Source organism: Mustela putorius, unplaced genomic scaffold (assembly GCF_011764305.1).
Source record: "Mustela putorius furo isolate JIRA1106 unplaced genomic scaffold, ASM1176430v1.1 tig00003846_pilon_pilon_pilon, whole genome shotgun sequence".
In the NCBI taxonomy this organism is placed as follows: Eukaryota; Metazoa; Chordata; class Mammalia; order Carnivora; family Mustelidae; genus Mustela; species Mustela putorius.
The window spans coordinates 7,718,174-7,740,390 of record NW_025421999.1 but is presented as its reverse complement, the minus strand read 5'-3'; positions in this window follow the sequence as shown (position 1 = coordinate 7,740,390).

Below are 22,217 nucleotides of genomic sequence, written 5' to 3'. Positions count from 1 at the left end.
CCAATGGATTAAACCAAAACTGAGTAAGAGGCGCCTGGGTGGTTAAGACCTTCAGCTCAGGTCATGATCAGGGTCCTGGGATAGAGCTCCGCATCTGGGCTTCCTGCTCAGCGGGAAACCTGCTTCTCCCTCTCCCTCTGGTGCTCCCCCACCCCAAATATATGCTCTCTGTCCCCCTCTCTCTCTAATAAATAAATAAAATTTTAAAAATAAAACTGAATAAAAAATAATCCATGAGTTCATACTGATTAGAAAGAGAAAGAGTGGCGAAAGGAGGGAAAAAAAAGACAAAAAAGAAAAAGAAAGTTGACTTCCTTATAGTCTACTGCTGACTAAGATAGAGAAGAAATACTGAAATTGGAAATTCATCACTTTATGACTATCGTAAGGAAAAAAAAAATCTTTAGGCAAGAATCATTAATGGATGCTCAGTCGTGGTGAGGAAGGGAGTCCGATAAGGAAGAGGACTCTTAGGGTGTCAAAATGTCTCCCCCCAAATTATGTATTAATCACAAAAAGGAAAATAGTAATAATGTAATGGAGAAAATAGACAAGACCCTGCTAAGGTTGCCAGAATTGACATCACTGAGGAAGGGCACCTCGCCATCTTCTGCCAGACATGATTCCCTTAGGAAGACCCAACATCCCTTCTGTCACATTCCCACCAAAAAGGCAGGACTAAAATCCAATCACAAGGAAAGATTTGAAAAACCCAAACTGAGTGACACTGTATAAAAATAACTGGCCAGAATTCTTCAAACATGTGGTCGATGTCATCACAAGGGAATATGTGAAACCAAAGGAAAGCTGAGGAACTGTTCCAGACTGAGGAAACTAAACAGACAAGACAATGAAAGCCAAAATGTGATCCTGGTCTGGGTTACACCTTGGGGGCTGCTGCATTAGGAAACATCACCAGGATAACTAGATAAAAGTGGAATACGGAACATAGATATGAGAAATACATGCATGCTAAATTTTCTAAACTTGATTATTATACTGGGGTTATAGAACTTATCACTGTATTAGAGTTATCATTGTTCTTAGAAAATGCACACTGAAGTCTTAGGGAGTAAAAGGAAAGGATATATGCAATCTATTATTAAACATTTTTAAAAAAAACATGAAAAACTAATCGTTGAACACTACATCAAAAACTAATGATGTACTATATGTTGGTTAACTGAACATAATAATAAAAAAATAAAAATGAATAAAAATTTAAAAAAATAAAAACCGGGGTGGGGTGTGTATGTGTAGAAAGAAAGAGAAAGAAAAGCAAATGCACAAAATGTGTAAAAATTAGTGAGTTTAAATAAAACATAAATTGATGTTCTTTCTCCAAATTTTCAAAATTAAATATTGTTTTTTAAAATCTAAAAATTGTAAGAGAGTGGAAACACAAAGACAAAACGATCTGTAAATCAAATTCTATCCATGGGCTTCCAATTTGTGACCTCTGATTTCAAGTATCATCTGACTTATCCTAAATAATTAAGGAAATATTAAACAAACCCCCACCCAATTGCAGTAAAAACTGAAATCAATGAAAATAAAAGACTTTTAAGCCTTCCACCTCAAGGCTGATTCTATGTTATAATTCCTGAATGTGATTTCTTCCTAAAAATTAACTTTAAAAAAGATGGAGGAGGTAACTCTCAAAACAAGGAACGTGTTGTAAGAATTTCAGCTTATATTCAGAGACTTGATGATTGTCGGGAGCCCTGGGAGTGGAGCTATTCACCTGCCAGGCTCCTTTCCTCTTATCACAGAACAAGAATACTGTTATCTGGTGGTTTGGGGACTAAGGGGTTATCCCAAAGGGAGGTTTTCCAGATAACAAGCTTTTACCTTAAATGCTTTTAAGAAATGATTTTTTTTTCTAACATACTTCTGTCATTAAGGTATGTTTTTACATATCTTCTTTTCACCGTGCTTCAGCTAATGTTATTTGGGGCTTATCTGTCAGTGCCTGAACAGGAGACTTACTTATGTTCAATTTGCTGACGGAATATTGTTTTATTTTGTTGGTTTTTTTTTTTTAAGATTTTATTTATTTGACAGAGAGAGACAAAATGCAAGCAGGCGTGCTGCAGAGGGAGAGGGAAGAGCAGGTTCCTGCTGAGCAGAGAGCCTGATGCAGGACTTGATCCCAGGACCCCAGGATCATGAGCCAAAGGCAGAGGCTTAGCCGACTGAGCCACCCAGGCACTCTGCTGATGGAATATTGTTAAAAGAAGAGAATGTCCACAGCTAAGGAAAAGCATATGGGCTTCATGATAGAAATGCAGAAGGATGGTTAAGCGTCTGCCTTAAGCTCCAGTCATGATCCTGGAGTCCTGGGATCATGCCCCAAGTTGGGCTGCTTGTTCACTGGGCAGCCTGCTTCTCCCTCTCCCTCTGCTTCTTCCCCTGCCTGTGCGCTCGCACTCGCTTGTGCTCTCTCACTCTCTCTGTCAAATAAATAAATAAAATCTTAAAAAGAAAGAAAGAAAGAAATGCAAATAGATTATCCAGACTCTGCTCTTCCACTAACAGGAACATCACTGATAGTCACTGGCTACAGCTCTTCTCTAGAACCAGAGTAAAATGATACCACCTCTGGGGCACCTGGGTGGCTCAGTGGGTTAAGCCTCTGCCTTTAGCTCAGGTCATGGTCTCAGGCTCCTGGGATCTAGTCCTGCATCCGGCTCTCTGCTCAACAGGGAGCCTGCTTCCCCCTCTCTCTCTGACTGCATTATCTGCCTACTTGTGATCTCTCTCTTTCTGTCAAATAAATAAATAAAAAATCTTTAAAAAAAAATGATACCACCTCCAAGACCCATCTTGATCTCATAATCTCCACCATCCAATTCAGAAATTAACCTGCTTCCATTTCTTACTTGAGACTGAAGATGTAGTTACTCATACCAGTTGTCCCATGCTTTCTTTCTTTTTTTTTTTTTAAGATTTTATTTATTTATTTGACACAAAAAGAGAGAGAGCACAAACAGGGGGAAAGACAGGGAGACTGAGAAGCAGGCTCCACGCCTAGCAAGAAGCCAGGTGCAGGGCTCGGTCCCAGAATCCTCGGGTCATGATCTGAACCAAAGACAGACACTTAAACAACTGAGCCATGCAGGTACCCTGTCCATGCTTTTTGACTTTGCTCACCCCAGGAAATAAGTTAATTATGGATCCCCAATAGATGTATATTAACCAAATAAGACATCCATTTACTGTTCTACCAATAAGTAAACTTTTTAAAAACACAAGATAAAATACATTTTAAAAACAAAGAGACAAAAAGTAAGTTATAAATGGGACCCTAATACTCTTTGCTCATAGTGCTTTGGATGCCACATTTTGTAGAAAAATTGTAAATTCCTACATGTATCATTTGAGGAGAGTCACATTTGCCCTCCTCGCTTCCCTGCCCACTGCTCTCCTCATGCCTTCTACACTCCTGCCACCTGGGATTACCATTCCTTGAATAAGTCATACCATTCTTGAATAAGACCTTACCATTCCCTGAATAAGTCATGCACTGTCGCACCTCCTTGTCTTAGCTTTTGCTTTCTCCTTGTTTTTCTAGTCGGACAGAAAACAACCATCACACATGCTACCTAATCTTTAAGACCTTGACCTGAAGTCACCTCTTTTATGAAGCCTTTGTTCTGCATTCCAGTTTTATTTCCTGCCTCAGAGTACAACATGATCGCCATGTAGTGCACTGCACCAAAGCAATGTGTATAAAATGAGTTATGCCCATGAATTACAGGAGTCTGCAAATTCCTTCACAAAGTATCAGTGTGTGAAGATCGAAATTGTCTTATTTTTATCTTTGCCTGGTTTCCAGCACTTTGTGCATGGCAAGGGCTCAATAAAAGCTAATCGAATTTAATTTCCTTAGGGAAGTTTTATCCTAGAGTTGAACTCTTCCTTTCAAAAGACCCCATTTTCTAGTACATCCGTGAGGGCAGTGATCCTCCGTAATGAAGATTAGAAGTAAGACTAGTCCTCAGCACCTCACTCATATTGAAGACTACGTGTTACTGTAGATAACAGTCATGATGAAACTCTAAGTCTTGATGTCTTGTTTCACTAACAAAGTGTCATTCAAAGAATCTATTCCTAGGAAGTATGAGATAAAATAAAATGAATAAAACTAGTGATGTCATTGTTGACTACCACAACTTCTTTAATATTTAACTAGATCTGACTATTAATAACACATTCCAAGAATAAAGTATGACCATTACTCTATTTTTTTTTTTCCCTGAGCCATTTTCAGACTTGCTGATTCATGCTGAGTGTAGCAGAGCACCTTGTGGCACCATGTGCCGTGCGGAGACCAGATGAACCCAGGAAGAGGGCAGTGAGTCCGGACCATGGAGTTCCTGGTTCACACAGGCAGCTGCATTGCCTGCAGGTTGTCAGAAACAAAGAAATCCCAGTCTGGAGTCAATGAATGATGTGACAGCAAAACTCACACCAAGAAGGAGGTGTTGCCTTTGTGGTTAGGACTTATGGTCTTCTGTATGTAAAAATAGTTATGGGTTACTCCGAGGACTAATACAGTGTTTGCTGTTTAACTGGGTGCTAAGCTAATGATAAAAATAAGATTGATTACTTTTAGAGCAATGGGAGGTCCTAGACCAGAGGGTTTTAAGTATTTGTTTGCCAAGGATTCTTTTGAGAAGTTGAAGAAAGGAGACATGAATGATTCACAAAGAGGCTTGGGAAAAACCTATACCCCTGAGATGTCAGGCTAGAAGATTCCGGAGACTCCTTTCTCTCCTATGGTTTCATGATTTGTGTGTGCAATTAATTAATTCTGTGCTGTGCTTTTTCAAAATCAGGGCAGTCATTTGTGTGGTTCTCGAACAACTTCTTAAAACTCTGAACATTCATGTAGATCTCCAGAAGCATTTTGGTAGAAATATCAGTGGGCAAGAATCAAGCCAAACTTCCTGGAAGTTTTAGCAAAACTTTTTTTTTTTTTTGCATAAGTAAACAAAATATCTTGAATAACATAGTTTATAAGTTCCAAAATATACATTTTCCTAATAAAATGAAGAATGCACAAATAAGGTTTTAATATATACTACAATTGCCAACTCTTCCCATGTTAACCCTGGGCCCTTTTAAGTCACAAGTTTTCAATCAAACAATCAAATAGATTTCTAATTATATGGCCAATATTGAAAGCTCATGGGGCTATTCCGATATATTTGAATCAGTATGTATTATTTGCTTTACTAAACCTAGACCACCAGAAAGAGTTATATGAATGATTCCATGTTATATGAAATTCTTCTATACAATCATGTATTCACTTATTACTATATTTTCCTGAAAAAGGAAAGAAAACCCAGGCCACAAAATCAGCAAAAGGGTTAAGTTCTAAGAATTCAGCCAAGAGTAATATAAATAAGGAGGGAATAATTTTCAAAACTTGACCTTTGACCTAAAAATAGACTGATAGATCTATAAAATCTGAAGCCTAGGTAAGGTTCTGATCATTCTTTTTTTCCTAGAGTAGACATTTTAAGTTATTAACTTTTAAATCATCCACTCCACTTTTTAAAAACTCAGTTTAGCATGTCCTTACAAAGCAAAGGAAATATTTCAGAATATTTCAGCCTGTCTCAACAAGATCTGATTTAGACAGCTACTCTAAGATATATAACTGACTTCTCCTAAAATTTAAAATATGGGGAAAATTGAACATCTTGTCCAATTTTCTGTTTTCATGTCTCTTCTGTGCTGCACCAAAAGCTTTATAAACACAAGGCTGGAGTGCGGTCAACCAAGGTCTCAAAGGGCAGGTCTGACTCTGTTTTTTGTTGGGACTTTGAGCTTATCTCCTCTGCCTATCCCAAATCAAACTCATGTTGCCCCAACAACTACTCCAGTTTGGGAACTGAGGAAAGCAGTAACAGTCTTTTGACCAGAGAGAGACCAGGCTTTGATGGGGGCGGGGGGGACTGGAGAGAGGCTAAAATGCAGAAAGTAAGCCAAATGATAGTGGATGGGGGGAGGCCACAGATATCCTGTCCCAGAGAACTTTGGGGACTGCCCTATGAATTCAAGGTTCAGTGGGAAACTGTATATTTAGCTACTGTTCCCAGTAAGGATGTAAAAATTGAATGATAATGGCTAACTTTTAATAAACCTATTTTATCAAAATGTCTTACGTTGTAATGCCTCCTTAATCGTTTAAATTGCCCAGAACTGGGGCACCTGGGTGGCTCAGTGGGTTAAAGCCTCTGCCTTCAGCTCAGTTCATGATCCCAGGGTCCTGGAATTGAGCCCTGCATCAGGCTTTCTGCTCAGCAGGGAGCCTGCTTCCCTCTCTGCCTACTTGTGATCTCTGTCAAATAAATAAAATCTTCAAAAAATAAAGTGCCCACAACTAGAGGCGCAGACGCACAGGTTTAGAAAACTTAACTCTAGCCACTGGATGGAAATACGAAGATCTATCTGGCTGTCTGAAATTCACAGGGGAAAACGATCCAAAGACAAACCTGTCTACACAGCTTGACCAAATCTAAGAAGTAAGCCTGTGATGCTTAGCTAGTCATGGCCCAACATTTCATGATTACGCAGTGAATACGGTGATGTGCCCTTATGGTAATGTTAACTCTCTCTCCTCAATCTTCACATGCACTTGGTCACCAAGATTTGCCCAGCCGGAATGACTCGTGAGTAATGCTCCCCTTCATCTTTTGAGTCACTGCTTTAGCTCTTCCAGGTGATCTACACAAGGTTACCCAGGCCACCATTCCAACAAGGACGTGGCGAATCCACTCTCTTTTGCACACAGGAGGAAGCCCAGCTCCTTGGCACTGTCTACACGGCCCTGTGTAGTCTGGCACCACTTTATCATCTCCTGACTTCATTGTCGCCAAGCCGGCTCTCTAACCTATGCGCAGTGGATTCCTTGTGCTTTTTCCGATCCCTCTCAGGCTTCTAGCTTTTACATGGACTATTTCCTCTCCCTAGAAAGACATTTCTTCAGTCTTCCCCTGGTGAGCATCTCTTAATCTTTCAACACCAATTCAAATGTCATCTTCTCTGTAAAACGTTCTTCGACCGACCCGCCCCAAACTAACTCCCACAGGGGAAGTAAGTGTGCTCCCTCACTGCGGAGGGTTCCCCGCAGCATTTTGCGCCTACCCCTATTAGGTCATTTATCACATTCTCCTGTCATGGTAGTGCTCAAAGACCAACTTCAAAGTTGGCTCTGTCACAAATTGCTGTGTGACCTCATTGAGACCACTGGACTTCCTTGTACTTCATTTCTTCATCTTTAAAATGGGAATAAACACAGCTACCAAACAGAGCTGTTGTAACAACTCAAGAATGCCTTAAAGCATCAACACAATTTTTGGCTGTGGTAAAAATTTAATAAAGAGAGCTAAAATAACTATTATTAATAAGTTATTACTGCATTAATTATATATGTAAATATCTAAGGTTTATTAAAACTCTATGAGGGTAAGAACTGTGTCTTTTTTTATAATCTTCATCACACATCTACATAAATTCAGTTATTTCGTTTAGCTCCTATATATCTGAGTGGGTTTTTCTCTTTTCTGATGTGACCCCTGTTGTAAGACTCCCACTAGGTTCTTGTCTCTGGAAAAACCTGCCCAATCTGAAAGTGATACACCAAAGTCTTGCTAAACCGTAAGACACAGGCCCTGGTGGGGAATATAGTTTTCAGTAACTACAGTGATTCAGTGATTATGTGCTGAGAATACCTACTCTAAATATTTATAGTTCCTTTCTAAAACAAAACAACAACAACAAAAAACCCTAAAGTATTTTTGAAGGAGATAGCGATAGGCAGGGGGAAGAGGAGGCTGAATGTTTGAATGTGTACATGTACAGAATATATATTATCATGGAATAACCCAAATGCTTAAACAATGTTTGTATTGCTCCTTCCCAACACTTCCAGATGTCCTAAACCTTCCCTAATTTCCCTAAAGGGATTAAATTAGTACAGCTATGTTGCAGCCTTGGCATGAACAGAATTTTCATCATAAACAACGCTAAGGTGTTATATATTTTAGATCACATTCAGTACCCAGAAGAAATATGCCATTTCAGGAATTTTATTTCTAATCTCCTAACATGTCTCCAAATAGTGATTTGTATTTTATAAACAGATGAGTTTAGGTTAAAAATCACACTGATGAAAGCAGAACACAGGGTGTCTTACAGCTTTTTATTGATTTCTCTACTGGGGTAGGATTTATTGACATGAAAAGGTCCACTTCCTGCATCATCCAGAATTCTCCAGAAACTTTTATATATTTTTAATTATATTTAATTGTATCTACATTATATTACATGTTTAATTATATATACTTAAATAATATGTTCTATTTATATAATATGTATATTTAAATTCTCCATATGTGTGTGTATACATGCACATATATATGCCAGTTAATACATATTTATATTATTATATATATTAATATATATGTATTAGCTATTATCACACATCCACTCTCCCTTCTTTCTGATCATACTTCGCTCATTCTTCCCAAGAACATCCTATCTACCAATTCTCATGTGGTCACTCTGTAGTTACAGTCTAGGCTATAACTGCTCTTAACAGTCTAATCCTCTTAGGTCAGATGTGCTCTTAACAGTCTAATCCTCTTAGGTCAGATGTGCAGTATATCATTAATTCTAAGATGCACACTTTTTTCAAATTTTAACATCTCTCCGATCAGGATGTATTCAATCAATGACATACTGCCAATATGATTTAACTTGACTTTTCTTTTTTAGTGGTCCAGACAAGTAATAGTGTATATCATAATCTATAACATCTTACATTCAATGAAATTTAATCTTGCTGATATTTGAAATGCCATCATATTCAACGGCCGTATCCTGTCTGTATATTTTACTAACCCAACTTGTATATGGGAGTATGTTTTTATATTATTGTTCCCCTAACCACTAGAATGTTATTATGTTTTAGGAATTCATCAAGAATTTGATTAACAATTAATGATGCAACGTGATCCAAGGAACCAAAAATAGTCCAGATTTTTGAAGAAACATTCAATTTTATTTAATTGTACAATAGCATAATATACTTATTGAGGTGAACATACGGATATATTTTTAAATAATTTAATATATTTGAAAAGGTTTTCAGCAAGGATTAAGTTAAAACAATTCATTTTTTTAATCACTAAGATACAACCAGATGTTTTTCTTTTTCTTATGCCTTCTCTGACATTCCCTGTATCTTAAAAATGATAGGAATCTCAAAGAGGGCTTTAACCATTCCATATTTTTATGCAGGACTTTACCTAGACTGCTAAAGGAAAATAAGATAAACTTTTAAAAATAAGTCTTCTGTCTTCTCTGTAGTTCACATTTTAGTGTTTCTACTCATAGTGAGAATTCATTCCAAAGTAGAGGTATTGATATTCACTGAGTTTATAGAACTGCCTAAACTACCTGTCCCTTCACCAAATAAAGTCCACAATTAGCCTACAAGATAGAGATAACATTAGATAGTCCTATTCCAAAGGTCTGGGCAATAGTGGCTCACCTTTTAAAAATCTCCACTTTATTGTGTGTCAAATAAATTATGGAACCAAGAATGAATTTTCAAAACTGCCCTGAGCTGTATTTCTCTTGTGCTCTCTCACAGCTGCTTCTCGCCTGCCATCAGAGGACACAGTGGGGGTTACCTCTCTTCTTGGCCAGATAAGGATTCATTGTATAAACAAGTGTTAACCACTGGCTACATACGGATACTCTGCCAGGTCAGGGAAGATGCAAAAATAAATTACTTTCAAAGGATCTACAGGTTGATATAGATATATAAGACAGAGACCCACCTTGAGAAAACCTCTTGAGAACGTCACACTGTTGGGGAGCAATCACACTGGCAACTTTCCTCCTTATACTGAAGCTGTGATGAAGCAGACATGGCAGAAAACAGTATTTCATCCCCCTTACCTTACCTGGATGTCAGAGGCCTAGAAATAGCATAGGTATCTTTAAAGAAACTAGTACCAGAGAAAATAAAGTTATTTTTAAAAAATCGATATCCAGTTGGCATAGAGAGAACAAGTTTCTATAGTTCAGAAACATGCCTTTTCTGAGCTCAGAAAAATGATGTTCCAGGAATTGAGATTCCAAGAAGAGCCCATTTTGGAACTCTGAGAAACGTGTTAGGAGAGGTTGCATAGGAGAGGTTGCACCTGTTCTCCCCTTCGAGCCCTCCCGGGCGGGGGGAAGGTGGGGGTGGCCGGAGGACACTATGTGTTCTTTGGCCACAAGCGATATGAGGCCACATCACAGCCTCACCCTGGCTGGGCAGGCTCTAACTGCTCTCTCCATGCAGATGTGAGACCTCTCAGACCCGTGACTACACAGACACCTTCTAGACAGCTGGGAGTGACAATGATAAAAAGAGTCTGTGAAGACACCCAAACTGTGTGTGTGTGCATGTGTGAGTGTAAATGTTTCGTTACAGTACAGTACTTTTTTTTAACACAAGGAAATACATGTTGGTGGTCATAAATCATTTTAGAATGAGAACTAATTATTCAAATAATCTTATTTTGCCTTGAAATGTACCTATGCAGGGATTAGGTCAAAAGAACATTAGCTACAAAATGTGCAGTCAAATAAATTTATCACAGAATTTGGAAAAATGGGTCCTGCAAAATTTGGACTGCCAAGATGTCCTTTTTTTTTTTTAAAGATTTTATTTATTTATTTGACAGACAGAGATCACAAGTAGGCAGAGAGGCCAGGCAGAGAGAGAGGAGGAAGCAGGCTCCCTGCTGAGCAGAGAGCCCGATGTGGGGCTCGATCCCAGGACCCTGGGCTCATGACCTGAGCCGAAGGCAGAGACTTTAACCCACTGAGCCACCCAGGCAGCCCCAAGATGTCCTATTAAATGATAAAATAATGTTAAGAGAATGTTAGGTAAAAACAAGAGATGAATATAGTGGTCATTTTAGGATTATGGTGAAGTTAAGTCAAGCCCATTTATCACTCAACATATATTACCTTGAGTGGTTCTACTGGGTAAAGAAAATAAATAAACTAGGAGTGAACAACCAAAATTTATTATTTTTTTAAAATTCCTTTGATTAAAAAACTTCTGTAACTATCTACACAGCTACACTAATAAAATCATATAACTTCAGACGTGCAAGCTTAGTTTAAATCTTATCAAACCGCATGTTTTAAACATGTGCATCTTATTATATATCAGCTATACCTCAATAAATTGGCAAAAAAATCTATGTTGGTATTTATAAAGTTTATAAAGTCATACACAAGACAACACAGTGGGAACAGAGGATTATTCAAAGAACAAGTAGTATTTTGGAGAGAGATTTGTATTAGTGTTTTCATCAAATCTTTAAAACCATTTATTCAGATACCTTTTTGTTCAGAAGTAGAACTTATCAAAGCAGCTGTGATGAAAGGACCATAATACTAATTGATTAGTGTGTGCTCCCCAAGCTGTGTGTGAGACACCATTACTGTGTGAGCTGTGCCATTCACAGCAAGGCAGCCAGGAATCGATCTCCTGAGGCCTGGAGGACCCAACACCCCCACCCTTATTTAGACCCACAGGCGCTGCCCCACAACCTCCACCAAAGCCCATGTAAGGAGCTGAGTCCTTAAGGACTGAAGAAAACTGTCTCCTGAAAAGATAAGTAAATAAATAAAATAAAAATTATACTTCAGAAAAAACTTAGAGATAATTGTAAGGTTGACGAATAATGGCAGTAAAATAAGGCTGCTATTTCTATAAATCTGAAAATATTTCAAAATATTGCTAAACTTGAATGGAAAATAACTAGGCAGAAATCAAAGACTGTAGACTATAGAAGAAATCTTCCTGCAAAAAACAGATATAACAAAAATAAGCATGACAGTTTATTTAAATCTTACTGTACTTAATCCAAGCCTCCAAATATATTGTTTTATAGTTATAGGAGGAAATTTCTCTCTTAAATTATGGACATTTAATTTGTAACATTCACTAACTTTCTGTTGAAGAGATTAAATGAATTTGTAGACTGCTTCTCTTCTGAATTAATCTCCACAACCTCTTTTAGATAATCTCAGGAAGAACAGACCAGGGAAAAGTATGTACAACTTAAGTGTCATTGTAACAGGAAAAGACATTAGGTTTAAAAGAGACTTCCTTACTAGTGCTCTCCATCCTAGTGAAATTTTAAATATCATAAACCAAACACCAGATAGTCCAGTGTAACTAAGGGAGGGATATATATTTAATCAGTTAATAATTTTCTTGGAAGTTTTGGATTGATTAGGAGATGGAAAATAAAGCACGATAAAGAATGAGAGTACAAAGAGGGAAAAAAAATCCTACTTATTTTTTATTTTATGCACATAGGCACATATAAAAATAAAAATTACAGCATATGATTTAAAATACAAAAAAAGGCATGAAAATGTGTATTTTTTTTTCTAAGAAGTTTGTGAAGACCTTCAAGACCACACCTTGTCAAATTGTGTGAAGGCAGAGTGAGACAGGTTCATTGAGGATAGGTCAGGGGACCCTGAGTGATAAAGCAATTGGTCATGCCAGAACTTAATGGCCTTTATTCTATGGCAAATTCACTGGTCTTCTGACACATTTAGGGCTGTAAAGTTATGTAAAGGGATAATCTTTCAGGAGGCAAAAAATATAGATTGTTTCCTTAAATAGTCGTAGTCCAAGAAGATCAACATCACACAACTGAACTTTTAATTGCAAATTCTTTTAGTCTATAAAAGTGGTTGGGAGTACAGATGGTTTGGTAAAAAATAAATATCACACTATTTAATCCTTGCATATGTATCGATGAAAGAATAAGAGTCTAAGACAGTATTATATGCCTTAAACATTAACTTAGAAATGTTATAGCTTGCTGTTTTCATGAAATGTGTTCCCTTCCTCCCCATTACCACCCAACTGCACTTTTCCTTGAGTAACGTGTCTGGCCAAAGTAGACATGGAAATGACACACATAACAATACATGTCTAAATGATTTTGGATAATGACTACTCTTAGAAAAATAGAGCAATCATGTTCCTTGAAGAATCAGTTTTTTAACTTGGCTTCATCTTGGAGTCTACTGCTAATAAAATCATCCATCTCTACGCCATTCAGGGTGGTGGATTGTCCCAGCTTTTGTTGTCTTTCCTCATAACCTTGGGAAGTTGATTCTTTCTCAGGAGGAAATGTGAGATGGAATTCAAGCCAGGTGATTTTTCAACCTAAGATGTAACTTGGTGGAAAATCAACACTGAAATTAATAAGAGTATCGATCAATTGTTATCTGTAGAATCAGTAAGTTGGAGAGAAACCAGGACTGCCTCTGGGGAGCAGAACCTTACTGAATCCACATTTCCCCTTCCTTGCCTAGTAATTGAGCAACCTTGGCCAATTTGTTCAATTTTGCTAACTATCCTTTTTTTCCCCTTCGGTGTAATATGGAGAATAATGTTTATTGCAGAATTTTTGTGAAATTAAGGTAGATAATACTTAAAGCACAATTGCTGGCACATACTAGAAACACAATAAATGAAAGGTATTACCGTCACTGTTGTTATTTCAATGCTTACTACGATATCCCCCTTTTTAGTTCTCCCTGGTAATTGAAAGCTGCTTCTTGAAGAAATCTATGCAGCACTCAGGGTTGGTTTTGTATGAGAAACAAGTCAGTTTGCAAGTGCATGTAATGAGTAAAAGAATAAAGCTCTTTCCCAACATGTCCCAGAAGCAGAGCCAGATAATAAGCATGGACGTCAACCTTGAGAAAGAATGACAACCCGAACTGTTGTAATGAAAGATTAGAATCTGTATGAGGTAGTTAGAATGAAGAGGAATAGTCAAAGGTCTACCAATCTCCCCCGCCCACAACCATTGCCAACACCCATCCCTAGAAAAGAATACCAGGAACAATTCTTCTTAAAATGAGAATTCATTCAATATTACCGTCCAAGCTTTCAAGAGAGAAGTTCAAAACATACACCATCTGTCCTCCCACCTCCCTGCTGCCAGTCCGCAGGAAACAATAATCTACTTTTGTCACTATAATTGAGTTTTCGTTTTCTGGAGTTTTATATAAATAGTGTTATAGTATGCACTTTTTGTGGCGACAGGGAGGGGGGGAGCTGTGAGGAGAGAGCTTATCCAGAGTCCTGCCCCAACTGCTGCTGGATAGTTGAAGTCCACTTTCAGTACATTGTCCCCTCACAGTGGTTCCCAACCTTGGCTATGACACAATGCCCTGTGAGAACCTGATAGATTCTGGGAGACACTTTCCGAGAACACACACACTCTGGTATAGCTCCAACAAAATGTTGCATAGAATTTCAGGGCATTCAGAGGAAAGAATTTGCTTTATCTTATAGCTTTTATAGACATCAAAAATGATCAAACTGAAAATCTTCATCTATTTATCACATCAAAGCGGTAAGACAAGGGGAACCGGAAGTTCCACAGAGCTGTGCCTTCATATTTTCAGTGTCGACCAGAAGGGGTTGTATTTATTTGCTCAGAGGATATTTTTTCTCTTCTTTTTAAGGAAGCACAAGACATGACGGAATCAACTTTCTTTATTGTTTAAAAGAAAGGTTGTTTTTTATTTATTTTTTTTTGAAAGGTTGTCTTTTAAAAACTGTTTATAGTGGGTATTTTTGAAGGGGAAGGATACTATACCAATGTACTATTAACATATATATATTTATATTTATACATATATTTATTTATGTAAATATATTTATATATGAGTAATATATATTTATATATGTGTGATATATATTTATATATGTGTAATATATATGTTTTATATAAATTATAATTATGAATATAAAATATAAGAGTGAGCTTACTCAATCATTTGCACACATATATTCTCTTGGAAAATAATATCTAAATCTGTATGCAAAACCACCCATCAGATTAAAGCACTATTTGATATGTCTCAAAATATTTCATTTTGTGCCTACATGATAACTTTTTTTCTCTCTTCCTTTCGGCAATAAGTGCTGCAACACTGTTTATCAAAGGAACAAATATGAAAGAAAGACATTGCTTTGAAGTGAAGACAGATAGATCCCCTGGCAAACTACAGCTTGAGGTACAATTTCCTAATGTTCACATTCCTAGGAAAGGAAATGAAAGAGACTCAACTCTTGAGAAAGCTTTAATGCCAGCTTTGATCTCAATTATAAAAAGTTATTAACGGAAAGTACATGTTTACATTTAGGATTCAAGTGGGGATATACTATGGAGTGTTTAATAAAAAGTTGAGGAAAGAGGAAAAGATGGCTTTTACAATTGATTTGAAAAATTTACCTCTTTTTTTAAAGCAATTGAAAAAGTTGTTAAGATTGATATGTCACAGGAGTTGAAACAAATGGTAACTAGTCCTGTAGGCCTGGGAAGTGAACAATATGGTGGAACCCTGCCCTGGGAAGCTGGACTCTGGGTTTCATTTTTAGCTCTGTGCAACCACTGATGATATAAGCTTAAGCGAATTCCTTTAATCTCTCTGAGACTCAACTTGCCTACTCATAAAATGCATGGAATGAGCTAGATCATCTCTAAGATACTTTCTGTCTACAACAACCTATTTCTTAGTCCCTATTACCTAAGCCATACCCACACTCCAGGAAATATAAGTAAAATCTTAGCCTTGATAGAAATAGTTTTTTTTTTAAATATAAATGAGTAATAAGAATTAAATAGTAACCATAGGTCTGTTCATTTAATGAACATTATTGGGATTCAGCCTATAAAGGGCACACATACCAAAAAAAAAAAAATTCTAGTCAGTTTTTGGTATTTGTATAAACACTATGCAATTGTAAATATCAAGAATAATTTTTGTCAGACTAAAATGTTCTAATTAACATGTTCATTGTCTTTTACCTGTCAAATGTTTTATTAAAGTCAGTAAAGAAATTATTTCATACTCTGCAGGCAAATATTTCTGAGGTAATGGAAAAACATCTCAGAACAGTCTAGAGCCACAAAAAGAAAGGGGGAAGAGAGTAACGTGTTCATCGTCTTTACTTGTCAAATGTTTTATTGAAGTCAGTAAAGAAATTATTTCATACTCTGCAGGCAAATATTTCTGAGGTAATGGAAAAACTTCTCAGAATAATCTAGGAGCCACAAAAAGAAGGGAGGAAGAGAGGGATGGGAAGAGAGACAGAGAGAAATAATCCACAAAATGGAAAATGTCTCCTCGGATGCTGGAGAGAAGCTTATCTCAGGGAGGGGGAAAAAAGGCAGCAAGACCACGAATAGGCCAATAGCTTCAGCAACTAAGATATTTTCATTGCTGGGTTAAAATGGTGTGAGACTTCTGTTGAGACTAGAGCTGCCTTTCTTTTTCATGAAAAAGGGTCTTTCACTCACTGTTTCTTTAAGAAAATGTAGGCCATGCAGACAATCTGGGAATGAATATTCTTCTTATTTCTTCCCCAATCTCATTTTCTTTTCTAGTTCCTTCCCTACTCTTTGCAGCCCAAAAGGAGAAGGCAGGTGGAGTAGGAGGTAAGGGAAGAATATTCATCCAACATGACCTCTTGAGTCACTGCCTGTGTATCAGCTTCTCCAAGCACTAAAGGAGTGAGTCAGATCCTCAGTCCTCTGTTCAGAGTCTCCAAATTCTGAAGGAAAAGTGGCAGGTCATCTAGTCTAGTGTTTTCCCAGTAGGGAGCTCTTAGAGTGCCATCATCCCACTTTTACCATATATGGGTATCAGTTGTGATATTCTTTGGTAAATATTTTTTAATGGCTCATCTTTTTATTCAAATATTTTTTTAAAAAATCAAATGGTATTTTACCAATCAGTTTAACAAAAATTGAAGTTAAATCTAAAAATATTTACAATACATACAAAATGTACAATGGAAGCAACACAGTATTATTATTTAATCCCCAACAACTACCACTGACCAATAAAATGGCAATCTGATGTCTGTCCTGTCTTTGATAATGAAGAAGATTACTAAAATGATAAAGTCTTATTAAGGTGTTCAGAACTGAGACACTGTTTCTTAACATAATCAGAAGGCATGAAAGATAATTGAGAAGGAAGAATTTTCTCACTCTGTGATTCAAGGTTATTTAATGCTCTATGAATCATTGATAATCTTTCCATACAAAGCAGGGGTAAAAACAAAACGGAAATAAAGTATCTTTTGTTGATATCATACAAATTAGAAAAACATTCATTTATTCTACAAGCCTAACAATTTTTAGATTGATACCTATAAATGTAACCTAGTCTTCCTCTTTACTCTTGCTTTTGCATTAAATACCCCAAGAAGATTTAAAAACATAAAAACAGAAACAAAAATCTTTGTCTTTGATGAAAGTCTAATGATCTGTTTTTGGAAAGAAAGCAACCACACAAAGAATAAAGAACAAAGCAATCATTTGTTCAAGTGTCGGATGACATAGGAATAGCTGCCCTTTGTCCTTTTATTTTTTTTTTTATTTTATTTTTAAGTAATTTCTACATCCAACATGGGGATTACAACCCCAAGACTAAGAGTCACACCCTCCACCAACTGTGCCAGGCAGGTACCCTGTCCTTCTTTTAAGAATTATTTATTGGTGGGACGCCTACGTGGCTCAGTTGGTTAAGCAGCTGCCTTCAGTTCAGGTCATGATCCCAGTGTCCTGGGATTGAGTCCCACATCGGGCTCCTGGCTTGGCAGGAAGCCTGCTTCTCCCTCTGCCTCTGCCTGCAGCTCTGTTTGCCTGTGCTCATTCGCGCTGTCTGTCTCTCTCTCTCTTTCTCTCTGACAAGTAAATAAATAATAAAATCTTAAAAAAAAAAAAAAGAATTATTTTTTGGGGCCCCTAGATGACTCAGTTAGTTAAGCATCCAACTCTTTTTTTTTTTTTTTTTAAGATTTATTGATTTGTTTGACTGAGAGAGATCACAAGTAGACAGACAGGCAGACAGAGAGAGAGAGAGAGAAGCAGCCTCCCTGCTGAGCAGAGAGCCTAATATGGGACTCGATCCCAGGACCCTGAGATCATGACCTGAGCCGAAGGCAGCGGCTTAACCCACTGAGCCACCCAGGCGCCCCAGCATCCAACTCTTGATCTCAGCTCAGATCTTTATGTCAGGGTCTTGAGTTCAAGACCCATGTTGGGCTCCACACCCAGCCCAGAGCCTACTTAGAAAAAATAATTATTTACTGTGCATCTACTATGGGCCAGGGGCATGGTGTTCAGTGCTTTACAAACATTGTCTCATTTAACCTTCTTACCAATCCAGTAAGGTGAAGACATTGCTATTCTAAATGAGGAAGCTGAGGTTCAGAGAGGAAAATAAGCAAACACGCCCAGGATAGCACAACTGTAACGAAGGAGCAGGACTCACACTAAGCCCATCTCAATCTGTGCATTCTTTATTGGATAAGGAATCAAGGAGTCTAAAAGGGAGAGCTATTTCAGAATCCCCAACATTTAGTGCAGTTTTAACCCCTGTCAGCTGCCAGGATCGTCTGAACTGCTCTGGAGTTCAAATTCTGCAGGTGAATTTCCTGTGAGCATGGCCCAATGCAGGGTCCAGTGCTGGGACGGTTAAGAGAGGATGGTGCAAAAATTCTCTAAGCTGCCTTATCTGGCTCACAGCTCACAGGCTACCCCAGGCGCTTAGATTAAAACAAAAACAAAAACAATGGCCTCGACCATCACCGACCATCACCGTTCCTCAGCCTGCACCCAGGGGTCTTCCCAAAGCATATTGCTTTTAGGCATTACCAGAGGAAGCAGAAGGGAAATGGTTTGTTTTTTCTAAACTTCAAGCTTGTACCAAAGTGTGACTCTGAATTGAAAGGCAAATTCAAGTTAAAATCATTGGACTAAAATATGATGAAAGGAATTTTATCAAAAAATCCACCAGAACACCAGGGTTGAGAAAGTTCAAATGGCTGCACAGGCAGCCACAGCTGGAGGGTATTATGTGAAGCTTAATCTCTGTCCTGGGGTGGCATATCCAGGCACCGCGCCGCCATGTTTTAGGAACTCCAGCAGACGTTGTCTGGAGTTTGACCAAAACAAGAGTGCCCCGCTGCCACACACTGAATTACTCCCGAAACCATCCCAGGCATGAAAGACTGTTCTTTGTACTCTCTCCACCACCTCTCCTCCAATTTGATCCAAACTCCCAGGTTCATATCATCTAGAAATCCATGTATTTAAAAGCAGATAAAAGCAGTATCAAGATGGAATGCCAATAAACAGAGTGTTCATTCTGTTCAGGCAGCCTAACCTGTTCTGTAAGCTAATTTCTAACCAAGAAAGATATATTGCTTTTAGAAATTAAAGGGCAAAAAATTACAACTGTTCTCACAGTTCAAGGACATGTCTGTTATGATGAAGGTACCAAGAATACACAATGAGGAAAAGATAGTCTCTTCAGTAGATTGTGCTACATTGTAGAAATTGTCACACAAACCAACCATTATATTAGTTAAGATACAGTAAAGTTTTCTATTAATCTAAAAAAAATAGAGAAAGAAGTAGAACTACATCAAACTAAAAGTTTCCACACATGAAAAAAAAATAAACAAAATGAAAAGACAAGCTACTAAAAGGGAGAAGATATTTGCAAATGATATATCCAATAAGGAATTTATATCCAAGATATATAAAGATCTCATACAACTGAATAACAACAACAACAAAAAAATCAAACAATCCCATTAAAAAATGGTCAGAGGAACTGAATAGACATTTTTCCAAAGAAGACATACATATGGCTAATAGACATAGGATAAGATGCTCAGTAGCACTAATCATCATGGAAATGCAAATCAAAATCACAATGAGATATCACCTCACACCTGTCAGAATGGCTATTACCAAAAAGACAAGAAATACTAAGTGTTGGTGAAGGTGTGAAAAACAAAGGGAATCCTTGTGCACGGTTCATGGGAATGTACATGGTTGCAGCCACTATGGAAAACCATATGGAGGTTCCTCAAAAAATTAAAAATGGAATGGAACTACCATATGATCCAGCAACTCCACCTCTGTGTATTTATCCAAAGGAAATGAAAACACGAACTTAAAATGATATGTGCACCCCTATATTTATTGCAGCATTATTGACAAATCAAGACATAGAAGCAAACTAAGTATCCTTGAGTGGACCCTGTGATCTCATCTCCTGCTGCTCTGCCCTTCCTCCACTTGTCCCACCCATCCACCTCCTCTTCCTCCATCATTTCAGGCACACTTTCTACTTAAGCCCTTGGCACTGCTATTTCCTCTGCCTGGAGACTCAATGCTCTTCCCCCAGACACGTACAGTACTCAGCCTCTCACTTCCTTGGGTCTATCCTGTAAAAAGCCTTCTTCTCAGCAAGATCTTCCCTCACCACCTTATCTGCTATTTCAACTCCCTTCCTTCTCCCACACTTCACTTCCCTATTTTAGGCTTTATCGTTATATTACTCATCACTCTCTATATACAATGTACTTAAGCTGTCTACTATCCTCCCCAACTAGCCAATAAGAATATAAACTTCAACACCAGAGTTTTTGGAGGGTGTTGGTTGTTTGTTTGTGCCTTTTTGTTCAGTGTAGAGGAAATGAACTTAGAGGAAATGGCTTAAAACAGAGTCTGGCACATAGTAGATACTCAGTATCGATTACATTAACAAATATGCATATGCCTTATTTCCCTGGATTCAGTATTTCAGCCCAGCATAATAGAAGGATCTGACTATAAAAGGATCTCAATAAACATCTGTTGTTGACTTTAATGACTGAATAAAACAGTTGTTTTCATTTCCTGAACTTCCACAAAAAACTAACACTTCATAGCTTCAAGATTGTCTTTACTGGCCATGGTGGTCCACTGCAGTGAAAGGTACTTTAGGGAAAAAAAGATGGGTAGCAGACAAACCAGTGCAATTATTATTTTTTTTTCTTTTACATATCTGTGCAATTTTGCATGAATTTCCCCAGATTATTCTGACTCAATGGCAGTTGGTAATGACATAACTCACACCCATATACTCTCAAAACCTACCACTTCTAAGAGTATTTAAAATATTAGACGAGTACTCTTATGAAAAGGCTTTTGAAGAAGTTCCAGGAACCTAAAATGCCATACCAAATATCAGGAAAGTATTTGCATCACTATCTGGTTCAAATAATCCTCTGGAAATTCAAAGTTCATGTTAACCTGATATTCCTGCTTTGGCTCCTATCACGAAATTCTTGACAATGCTTCTCAGAGACAGGAGCACCAATTCACTTCATTGACAATTGCCAGAATTGTTTCCTTTTAGTTTCTTTTTGCCCTTCAAGATATCTCTAACTTTATAGACTTTTTACCTTTTTTTATCATTTCCCCAGGGTTTCTCTTCCTTCCTTCCTAGATCATTATTTTATGGTACATTCCTATACATCAGCATGTTTATATATGAAAAGGAAAAAACCAGCACATTTATTTTTTCTTCTTATAAATATATGATGTGGATTTGGAAGCCACAGGAATAATAAAGAAAAAAAAAAACAAGTAAATGTCAGTCAATATTAATACAGAAAGCAGCAAGATAAATACATGATAAAGAGATACACTTTCTTTCCCTCATGTCCTCAGAATTATATTTTTGTTGATAACTCTCACAGGCTGAGAACAGCTGACCCACTGCTTCCTTACATTTGCTTCTAGCCATGAAATCATGCCAGGGCTACTCGGGAGGCTACCTGCTTTGGTCCAAAAGAAAAAAAGAAAAAGACTCTCATGAACCTATAATTACCAACAAATAAGGAGGAAATTGATTTGGTTGACATGTCTAGAGCCATTTACTAACTCTAAAGAAACATTTTTTCTTGAGGCTTCCAAATTCCAGTCTTTCAGTCTTTCAGGGTCTTTCAGTCCTTCAAAATGTGCCAGGCTCTCCCAGTAACACTGAAGTATATATAAACATCTCCAGTGTTTATAATGAGAAGTCAAACCTGCAGATACAAGCTGGATGCAAGAAGGCTTTCTGACAACCAGGCCCACGTCCCTGACCATGTAGCTTTACTACATCCTCCACAATTATGTGCTGCTAACTCAAAGTTCCAATTTGCCCAGGGCTTAAGTTGCTGAAAATGTGGCGCTTCATTCTTACTGGTATTTCTAGCACAGCTTTTCTGAAGCTGGGATTACTAAAAATGC